Genomic DNA, 12118 nt, shown 5'->3' with positions numbered 1-12118 from the left:
GGGGAAAGTTGTCCAATATTTACAAAATTCAGTTCCTTCATCTGGAAAGAAAGGATGAGGGAATTACCATTTTGTAAGATTATTATGAAGATTAAACATAATAGATGTAAATAACAGACATAAAGTAATGAGACTGTTATTTACATGTGGGAAGGACTCAATGTTCTTGAAGGATTGTAGATGGTGATTTTTGCCAAAGCATATACTTCCTTTGTGTTAGTTCCCTTGGACACCAGGTAACATTCACATACTAGGACTTAGGTGTTTTATTATAGGGAAAGAATAAATAATTTGGCCAAAAAATTGATACAGTTCTTTTGACAGCTATACTTTCCAATGCAAATTATAAACACATGTATTGACTTATGTTTTGCACTTTCTGGTACATTTTAGTTATGTGGCTCAGTTCTCCGTAAGTGCCATCACTTCTGGGACACTTCCAGGAACAAGAGTCACCATATGCCAGGCTGATACTCTGTCATCACCGAAGAGGGTCTTCCCTGTGAAGCCTTCTGATGTCCTGCCAGCCAAACTTCCCCATTCAATATCGTTCCCCCTCGTATCTAAAGCTCTTTTATATATGATAAGAAATTCTTGAGAAAGGATTCTTGGTCAAAATATATTAATCATATGTCTTGAAAGTACCCCAATTCCTACAGGACCTAAGCCAGTGCTAGAGGACAGAGAGGACACTCCTAGCCATTCAGCAACTATTTATTGATGACTGATTTTGTACAATCATAATGAGACACATCCACAGCCATTAGGCTGTCGGACTCCTGCCCAAGTTCATTTGGAGACCAGATTAATCTCTATATTCCCTGTTCCTTCCTCAATCTGTAGATCCACCCAAGACTTCCTTTATGACTCAGGCCATTCCTTTTCTCCTCTGGGCTATCTTCTCTACTCTCAGCCTTCTGTGATCTTTCCTTTCTTTGAGGTTCAGTAACACTTTGGGCTTACTGTCTGTTATGACAAGCTATCAGCTTCTACGTACACGTGATTTTATCTCCACTCCTTGAAAGCATGCAGAAGTGCTTTTGGGAACTAGAGTAACCACCTGGTTATTTGTTATTTGACCTTGGGTATCTTAGTTAATTGTTTCTGGTACTGATCTCCTTCATGTGTAAAGTGGGTATACTAATATCTAAGTCATAAACTATCCAAAGGATTAAGGAAGATAATGTGCGTCTTGTTCATTATGTCACACAGCATAATGTGCGTCTTGTTCATTATTCTCTAACACTATGAGAATATTCATTCTCATCCTCATGTCACACTCAGTACCTCTTCCCCTTCTCTCCTCGTAGCACCGGAGAGTAGAGTGTCAGACAAAATATCAGGGATGATTTAATTGACTGTGTGAATAAATGGGGAATAATTGACTGACAAATACTATGATGCTGGCAATATGGCACTGTGATTCAGTACTGGCTTTTGAACTGATAGACAGCTTTGGGTTTATCCTCTCTATCCCCGTAAAAATGACTCCATCGCCTGAGGAAGTTATTAGCTTTTCTTTCTTTCTTTCTTTCTTTCTTTCTTTCTTTAAGATTTTATTTATTTATTTGACAGACAGAGATCACAAGTAGGCAGAGAGGCAGGCAGAGAGAGAGGGGGAAGCAGGCTCCCCACTGAGCAGGGAGCCTGATGCAGGGCTCTATCCCAGGACCCTGAGATCATGACCTGGGCTGAAGGCAGAGGCTTTAACCCACTGAGCCACCCAGGTGCCCCAGTTATTAGCTTTTCAAACATTCCATCTTCTTATCTGTAAAATGGAGGAACCATGGAGTCCATCTTCAGGGTCAATGTGAGAACGCAATGAGAGAACCATCTAGAAATCACTGAGCAGCATGCTTGGCAAGTGTTAGGTATCTCAAAGAAATAAGTAGAGATGACTTCTATTAATGTTACTCAGATAAATATGTCCAAGGAAATAGGTCTTGTGATTAAATAAGACTTCACATGTGCCATTTAACGTCTTGGTATACCTAATTCCTATGTGAAACAAGAATTCTATTTTTCCATATGGGATATAGATCATGACTGGAAATATGAAGCCATAATGTACCCAGCACTTTATAAATAATAATATCTACCCAACCCTTTCTATGGAACTGGCATTGTGCTAAATTCTTCTGCTTTATTACCTCACAACAACTCAATAATAGAGGCGCTTAATAATATTTCCATTTTAAAGGTAGGAAAAATGTGGATTAGGGTGATTAACTAACTTGTCTATGATATAAAGATAACAGTGGACTAGGAACCAAACCGAAAGACTTCAGGGTCCATGATGAAGTGCTGTCCTCTACAAATTCACTTCACAAACAGTTTTAGTCTTCATGATGGCTGCATACAGCTGAGGCAGGAATGAGGGTCTCCATTTTGTAAAAAAAAAAAAAAAAAAGGGAAGTAGCTAGAATCCATGAGAAATTACTATTCTAGGGTCACACAGCTAATAAATAGTGGCGTTAGCTCTAAACTTCCAGTATCTAACATGACCATAAGGATTGTTTCCATAGCAGTTCCATGTTCCTGCTCAGTCAAGAGAAGAGGTAATCATGCATGAGAAAACACTTACAAATTTATTTTCTTTTATTATTTATTTATTATTGAAGTCTAACTGCCCTGCAATGTTATATTAGTTTCAGGGGTACAACACACTGTTTCAATAATCCTTTATATTCCTCAATGTTGGCCACGATCAGTCTGTTTTGAAAAGAGCATGAGGTGTCACAGAAAGAAGGGTTTGTTGTTTTTTTTTTGTGTGTGTGTGTGTGTGATGATGATCTTTGTAACTGTTCAAGGGTCCCCATGATACCCTTGAAGGAAGGGATGAGAACTGGTGGTTCATTTCTCTAAACAGAATGCATCCCTCTGAAGCCATGCTGGTGAGTGGGATAGCACAGGCCACCAGGCCCGGAAGAGGAGCCTACAAGTCGGAAACCCAAAGATGGGAAAATGTGCAGCCTCAGATAAGAAGGCTCGGGTGAAGAAGGAGGAAAGGCGTGTTATTGCAGAGGATGGCAACCTCTCAGATTTTCCAGTTCTCCTAACCACAGAGGGAGCAGGGCTCTGTTGAAGGTTGGGTAATTCTCCAGTGGGGCAGGGCAAGGCTTTTCTGACAGGAATCGGGTTGCGTGGGGTCAAGGGGATGACTCCTGGCTGTGACCCTGATGTGTTGTGGCTGTGAGAGAACCACCCTAGCACACCTGTCAACAGATCCATCAGAGGAATAACAACCCAGCTGCTGAACCTGGCTCTCCTCTCTGCTGGGCTGGGTTTGACTCAGAACTGGGGTGTCCTGTTTCACCTACTGGAGGACTTGCCTGCTCCAGTCTGACCCCGCCCACTTCACTGCCGCCCCCGGGGCTGGCTCGGCAGCTCCCTTTCTGCGGTTCTGGTGACACAGATTTTGCTTCACTTGCTCTGTTTCTTAAAATCTGTATGAAATTCTGGCCTGGCCAGGCACCCCCATACCAAACAAGAGCCTCCCTGACCAGAGGGTCTCGCCTGCGCTTCCTCATCTGTTCTTTATGGAGACAACACAAGGAAGTGATGAGAGTTGGAATCCAGATTCAGAGAACTCTTAAGACCCACATTTGCCTCTGATTGGGCCGAGGTAGTATGCAAGGCTTCTGAGCCTCTGTGGTCTTTGAAATAGCCTAATCCCTTTATCACCCAGATATGGGCAGGGATAAGTGGCTCAGGCCAGGCCTTCGGTAAATCCCCTAGAAGTCAGTAAGTGCGAAAGACTGTTAACTATTTTTATGATTACCCTCATTGGGTTGAAATTCCCTAGCATCTTTTAAACTCGGTATAAGTCATAAGATGAGAACCACATTTTCCTTGTGTAATGTCCTATTATCTCCAGCCTCTGACACATAGGAGGTGCAGAGTAAATTATTATTATTGTTTTTAAAGATTTTATTTATTTATTTGACAGAGATCACAAGTTGGCAGAGAAGCAGGCAGAGAGTGAGGAAGAAGCAGGCTCCCTGCCGAGCAGAGAGCCCAATGTGCAGCTTGATCCCAGGACCCTGGGATCATGCCCTGAATGGAAGGCAGAGGCTTTAACCCACTGAGCCACCCAGGTGCCCCAGAGTAAATTATTTTTTAAGATTTTATTTATGTATTTATTTATTTAGAGAGAGCACGAGCATGGGGAGGGCCAAAGGGAGAGGCAGAATCTCAACCAGATTGTACACTCAGTGTAGAGCCCAAGGAGGGGCTTGATCTCAGAACCCTGAGATCATGACCTGAGCTGAAGCCAAGAGTTGGACACCTAACTGACTGAGCCATCCAGGTGCCCCACAGAGTACATTTATTTAAAAGAATGACTTGTAACTCTGAGGAGTTGTTTGCAAATTTCTTTGTTGGGGGTCACAAAGACAACCCTAGAAGGAGAACCCTTAGCCCCCTAGTCCTGCACAAAATAGGCTTAGGATGAAACTGAAAAGTGGTTCCATGTCAAAAGTTTCTCCCCTCTGGAAGCTGCCAATATTCAGATTCCTGAACACGTAATACAAAATCAAACTAAAAATATGATATTTACATGATTGATGAGAGTGATAGTGATGTGCCTTGAAGCTTTTACAGAAAATAAATTATAAATTTAAAGAGTATTTTTAAGAGACAGCACTAAAGGCAAGAAAATCCAACCTGATCAGGAAATGCAACATTGTGACTTAATTTTAATTGAATTCCATTCTGTTTAGGGCAAACAGCGTGGGCCGATTGTGTGTCAAGGAGAATGAGGAAGATGCGTGGGAAGACTTCAATAAATAAACCTCGTGCAAATGAAAGATGGGCATCTGGTTAGAGAAGCAGAGGCAGATGTATCTAGAAAAGCAAGTGAAGTCAGGTTATGAGGAACTGTGAAATATAGCTAGGGAAGCTGGAGTTTGGTGGAAGAAAATGAAAAGCAGCAGAGTCATGGTAAGTTCTGGTACAATGGTATTTCATGGTGAAAACACCCTTGAAAAGAGGAATAGGGAAGATGAGTCAGTGGAAGAACTCATAAATGTATTAAGGAGGAAGCAATAAAGTTTTTTAAAAAAGATTTTATTTATTTAAATGAGAGAGAGACAGAGAGAGTGCAAGAGAAGGGGGAGGGGCAGAAGGAAAGGGAGAAGCAAGCTCCCTGCTGAGCAGAAAGCCTGAGGCAAGGCTGATCCCAGGACCCTGGAGACCCTGACCTGAGCCAAAGTCAGATTAACCAAATGAACTACCCAGGTACCCCAGGAATAAAGCTTTTGTCAAGAAAAACTGACACAGTACAAATACTATATTGGCCCACCATGCTGGAAATACAGTTCCAGTCCCAGCTTACTCTCTAACTCATACCCCTTGGGCACACCACTTAAACATATGACTTGTAAAAGACAATTTTAGGTAGAACATAGCAGAACTTTGAAATTGTTAATCGTTATGCTTATTTTAGTTACTTTCTTCATGTCAGGAGTTACACTAGCTCTGCCTTAGCACAGTGATATAATCTTGAGAATAATGATGCAGTTTTAAGAATCCCACCCACCAGCATGGTATCAGAGGGATATAATCAGTTTAGTGACATGGACCAACCAGTTCTCAGCCCTTCCTTTCAAGGATATTGTGGGTACGGCCAACATGCTTCTAGCCATCAGACAACAGCAGTGTCTGGAAATACCATCCTACCATCAAAACTAGAAGATTGGAGCCAAAGTAATAAGCAACAGTTTTCGAACCTTGGAAATCTGGCCATACAGGACTGTGATTGCTGAGAGGAGGGAAACAAATGAAGTGTTCTCTAGAAAAACCTGAATGTTCTACCTACTGATCATTTCTAGATCACAGCAAAGGGCGGGGGGAACCCACTCAGGAGGAGTGGGGTCAAATCATGGATGCCAGGGAAGCCCCTGGTTGTGAGAAGAATCTGAACCAGGTGCCTTTGGATCTGCATGCCCTGGGTTCTGCTCACACAGACTACCATCGCTGGCACTTCCTGGAGGACTACTTCCTGGGTGATGAGGTAAACCTTATCAAGAAGATAGGTGAGCCCCTGCCTCACCCCCACAGGCTGGCTGGGAGAGGACCCCTTCAAAAAGGTTCACCCTGAAGCACAACTAGGAAACTCTGGAGCCCAGCAGATGTTGAGGGGTCCCTCTGGCATCCCCTGATGCCAAGGTTCTGCCTGAGCCTCTCCCTGCAGCCATGAGACAACTCTTCAGCCACTGTGGAACATTCTCCCAAGCCCTGGACCAAATGGAAACAGTACAAGCTTTTTGCAGAAAAAAAAGAGAGAGAGAAAGAGAAAAAGAAAGGGAAAGGAAAGGAAGGGAAAAAAGAAAAAGAAAAGATGAAAGAAAAGAGAAGCTCAGTGGTTTTTATGCTTTATGAAACCAGAGACTGGTATTCGGGGATGATGAGGACGATGAAATCTGGGAGTCAGAATACCAGAGAAGGAAGGGCAATACAGAGGAAGGGCTTCTGAAATATGGAGATGTATACCCTTGAGCTTTTGGCTAAATAACACTGTGCCCACACAGAAGGTGAAATATCACCAGACTGGACATAGTAAAACTTTCAGAGTGAACAATTGCCAGGAAAGTATAAGCAAAACAATTTCTAGAGTGTCCCTAGTATAAGAAGGGATGCATTTGAATTCTCACCAGCTGGCATGGAGAGAGATTTCCGAACACCTGGGAGCATTTACTAGAGACTTCAAAAAGTGCACACCTCCTACAAAGGCAGAGCTTCCTGGGAGGAAAGATTAGTCTAGAGCAGCCCTTGAGGAGATGAAAAACCAAAACCAAAACAAAGAAGTCTTAAAGCAATCAGGCTTAGCTTCAAGCAAACAAACTGAATGCCAAAAGAATTCCCAACCCTATTTAAAGGAAGACAATAAAACTTAGCCCTCAGCAATGCAAAATTCAAAGTCTGGTACCCAATAAAAAAAATTAAGCAGACAACAAAGCAGGAAATATAACCCATAACCAAGAGAGAATCAATCTATAGAACGAACTCATAAATGAGAAAGGTAATTCCATAAACAGAATGTATGTTAAATAGGTTCAGAAAGATGCTGACTATGCTCAAGGATTTAAAGGAAAACATAAAATAAAGAGGGGGAAAAACAGGAGATATAGAGAGGAGGAGCAAGATGGCAGAGGAGTAGGAGCCCAAATATTGTTGGGTCTCAGGAGTTCAGCTAGAGAGTTATCAAACCATTCGGAACACCTACAAACTCCACAGGAGATCAAAGAGAAGAGCAGCAATTCTAGGAACAGAAAAGTGACCACTTTCTGGAAGGTGAGATGTGCGGAGAGGTGAATCCAAGAGGATATACAAGAAGATAGACCACGGCGGGAAGGACTGGCCCCCGGCAAGCGGCAGAGCAGCAGAGCACAAAATCAGAACTTTTAGAAGTCTGCTCCATTGAGCGATGTCACTCCAGAGGCTAAGTGGGGGTGGAGCCCTCGTGAGGACAGTGTGGTCTCAGGACCTGTGGGGTCACAGAAAGACCAGGGATGTTGGACTGTGGCAGGTCTCTCAGGTATTGCAGTAGGGAAGCTGACTACAGAGACGGAGCCAAGGAGGGGCTCTCAGCTCGGGGTTACCATAAACCATGATCCACAGCACAGTGAAGCCACTGCTCTTTGAGCCGGGACCCCACAAGTGGCAGATCTGGGGAGACTCACCTTCCTCCTCTGGAGGCAGGAATCTGTTGGGTTTGGAGACTCCATATGGGGCTGTGCTCCAGAGACAGAAACACTCAGTCACATGTTGGGTGAGCATCAAGTGCGGCCAGAGACCAGGGAGAGGGGAGGGATTGACTGCCCTTCTCTGAGGGCACACTGAGTGGGGTCCTGAGCTCTAGGCTCTCTTGGCTGGAGATTGGGCCATTTTCATTCCTGTCCTCCAGATTGGGTCATTTTCATTCCCGTCCTCCAGAGCTCTACGGAAAGCATTTAGGGAACAAAAGCTCCCAAGAGCAAAACTGCGCAGATTACTTAGCCCAGCCCCTGGCAAGGGCAGCGCAATTCTGTCTGGGGGAAAGACATTTGAGGATCACTGCAACAGACCCCTCCCCAAGATCAGCAAAAACATCCAGCCCAGACCAAGTTCACAGATCAACAAGAACTGTGGAACTCCAGAGTAGGGGAAAGCAACACATAGAGTTCATGGCTTTTTTCCCATGATCCGTTAGTCGTTCACAGTTAAATTTTATTTTTCTATTCTATTTTTAAAATTTTTCCTCTTTCCTATTTTAACCTTTTAAAACTATTTTATCTTATCAATACCTTTTTAAAAAATCTTTTAAAATTTTCATTGTTATAGTCACATTCTGTCCCTTCATTGTATTTAACCTTATTTTTTGTATACATATAGGTTTTTCTTTCTTTAAAATTTTGGGATACAGCTTCTTCTAATAGATCAAAATATACCCCAAATCTAGCACATGACTTTGTTCTAATCTCCAGCCGCATCACATTCTTTCCTCTTTTTTTTTTATAACCAACTTCTTATCAATTCCTTCTTTAGAAACTTTTAAAATTTTAAATTAAAATTTTCATCTAAAATTTAATTTTCATCTTTATATTCATATTCCAACCCTTCATTGTGTTTACTCTTATTTTTGTGTGTGTGTATATATATATATTTTTTTTTTTCTTTCTTAAAATTTTGAGAGGCAATTTCTTCTACCAGACCAGCATTCACCCAAAATCAAGTGTATGGCTCTGTTCTATTCACCAGTTGTATGTATGTATGTATGTATGTATGTATATACACACACACACACATATATATAAAATATATATGTATATAATATCATATTAATATATAATATATTATAATAATATAATACATATGCACACATATAAAATATATGTGTAGTTATATATATATACATACATATATGTATGTATAGTGTATATATATATATATATATATATATAAATGTGTATATATATTTCTTTTTTTCCCTACCTTTCTTCTCCCCTGGTTTCAGGTCTCTTCCAATTTGTTTAGTGTATACTTTTCTAGGGTCATTGCTACCCTTTTAGTATTCTGTTCTCTCATGCATCTATTCTTACCTGGATAAAATGACAAGGTGGAAAAACTCACCACAAAAAAAGAACAAGAAGCAGTACCAATGACCGGGGACATAATTAATATGGATATTAGTAAGATGTCAGAACTAGAGTTCAGCGTGATGATTATTATCAAGGTGCTAGCTGGGCTTGAAGAAACATTGAAGATACTAGAGAATTCCTTTCTGGAGAAATAAATTCCCTTTCTGGAGGAATAAAAGAAATAAAATCTAATCAAGTTGAAATTTAAAAAGCTACTAATGATGTGCAATAAAGAATGAAGGAATTAGTGATATAGAAAACCAAATGACGGGGAATAAAGAAGCTGAAAAAAAGAAAGACAACTACTGGACCACGAAGGGGGAATTTGAGAGATAAGTGATACCATAAGATGAAACAATACTAGAATAATCAGGATCCCAGAAGAAGAAGAAAAGAGAGGGGCAGAAGGTATATTGGAACAAATTATAGAAGAGAATTTTCCTAATTTGAGGAAGGGAGCAAGCATCAAAATCCAGGGGGCACAGAGAACCCCCTCAAAATCAATAAAAACAGGTCCACACCCTGTCATCTAATAGTAAAACTTACAAGTCTCAGTGACAAAGAGAAAATCCTGAAAGCAGCCCGGGACAAGAAGTCTGTAACATACAATGGTAGAAATATTAGATTGGCAGCAGACGTATCCACAGAGACTTGGCAGGCCAGAAAGGACTGGCATGATCTATTCAGAGCACTAAATGAGAAAAATATGCAGCAAAGAATACCATATCCAGCTAGGCTTTCATTGAAAATAGGAGAGTTAAAAAGCTTCCAGGATAAACAAAAACAAAAGAATTTGCAAACACCAAATGAGCCCTACAGGAAATATTGAAAGGGGTCCTCTAAGCGAAGAGAGAACCTAAAAGTAACAAACCAGAAAGGAGCAGAGACAATATACAGTAACAGTCACCTTATAGGCAATACAATGGCACTAAATTCATATCTTCCAATAGTTACCTTGAATGTAAATGGGCGAAATGTCCCAATCAAAAGACATAGGGTATCAGAATGGATTTAAAAAAAAAAAATAAAGACCCATCAATATGCTGTCTGCAAGAAACTCATTTTAGACCCAAAGACACCTCCAGATTGAAAGTGAGGGGGTGGAAAACAATTTACCATGCTAATGGACATCCAAAGAAAGCTGGGGTGGCAATCCTTATATCAGTTAAATTAGATTTTAAGCCAAACAAAACAAAACAAAACAAAAAAAGAAAGATATAAAATAGACCTAAATGGGATCTCTAGAGATGAAGAATATAGGCTTCAAAATAGAAAATGCATCAGATAGGATTCCAGCAGACTAGACACTGTGTAAGGAAAAATTTGTGAATATGAACACACACAATGGACATTATCTAAAAGGAAGCACACCAAAGGAAAACAGTGGGGAAAACATCCAGCTTCAGTGACTTGAGGGTCAACAGCAAGTGGTCAATGCATTAGAGAGCCAGGGGATGTGAAGTCACAAAAGATGTTTGATGGGAAAAAAAAGATATTTGAAGAAATACTTTAGTTAAATGATTAAATTAATAATAATTATTAAATTATCAAATTTGATGAAAACTTTAAGTCTACGGATTCAAGAAGTTCGTTGAATTCCAAGTAGAATACACAACCAAACCACCCCAAAGCTCAATCAAATCAAATTGTGGAAAATCCCTTGGTGAAAAGAGAAGCTTAGAGTAAAGAAAAAAAATGTGCAGTAAATACAAAGAAGGAATAGAAGAACTCACATACTTACCAGAAACTACATGCCAAGAGGTAATGAACAACATTAAAAAACATTGCAAGAGCGGTGCCTGGGTGGCTCAGTTGGTTAAGCATCTGAGTCTTGGATTTGGCTCAAGTTATGGTCTCAGGGTCCTGGGATTGAGCCTTGCATCAGGCTCCTCGCTCAGCACAGAGTCTGCTCAAGATGATCTCTCTCTCCCTCTGCCTCTCCCCCCACTTGCACATGCATGCGTATGCTCTCTCTTGTTTTTTAAAATAAATGAATATAATCTTAAAAAAAAAAATCCCTGTGAGAATAACAAAATAGGAAGCATATCTGTCCAAGATTCTCTTACCAGAAAAAAAAATTTTAGAAATGAAGGCAAAATACCTTCACTGATCAGCCCAGGTGGAGATTCTGGGAGCCTCTCAAACTTTTCCTAAGGATGTATGCATTGCCACTTCTCTTGCTCGCTCCTGGGGGATAGGTCCCAGGGCCATGCACCATCTCTGTTCATTGCTGACCATCAGGGAAAGGCAAATCAGAACCACAAAAAGCTATCTTCTCACAACTGCTGGGATGGCTATAACAACAACAGTACTACCAATAAAACAAAAGACAAATAAGTGTCGGTGTGGATGTAGAGAAATTGCACCATTACACAGTGTCAGTGGGAATATAAAATGGTGCAGCCACTATAGAAAATGGAATGGAAGTTCCTCAAAATATTAAAAACAGAACTCCTCCATGATCCAGGATTCACACTTCTGGGTATATATTCAAAAGAATTGAAATTAGGATCTTAAGGGGTGCCTGGGTGGCTCAGTGGGTTAAACTTCTGCCTTCTGCTCAGGTCATGATCTCAGGATCCTGGGATTAAGCCCCACATCAGGATTTCTGAGCCTGCTTCCTCCTCTCTCTCTGCCTGCCTACTTGTGATCTCTCTCAATCTGTGTCAAATAAATAAATAAAACTTAAAAAAAAAAAGAAATTAGGATCTTAAAAAGATACACGTACTTCCAAGATCATCCCAACATTATTTGCGGTGGCCAAAGTATGGAAACCACCTAAATGTCTATAGATGGATGAATGAATAAAGAAGATCTACTTTAAACATACATATAAGGGAATATAATCCAACCTTAAGTGATGGCAAAACAAAGATTTTTTTTCAGACAAACACTGTCAATTGATCGCTAGCAGATCTGCAAAACAAGAAATGTTTAAGGAAGTTCATCAAAACAAGAGAAAGAAGGAAAGAAAGGCAATAAGGAACAGGGTCTCTCAA

This window comes from Mustela nigripes, chromosome 4 (assembly GCF_022355385.1).
Source record: "Mustela nigripes isolate SB6536 chromosome 4, MUSNIG.SB6536, whole genome shotgun sequence".
Taxonomy (NCBI): domain Eukaryota; kingdom Metazoa; phylum Chordata; class Mammalia; order Carnivora; family Mustelidae; genus Mustela; species Mustela nigripes.
The sequence above is the reverse complement of the archived record's forward strand: the minus strand, read 5'-3'. Positions refer to the sequence as shown.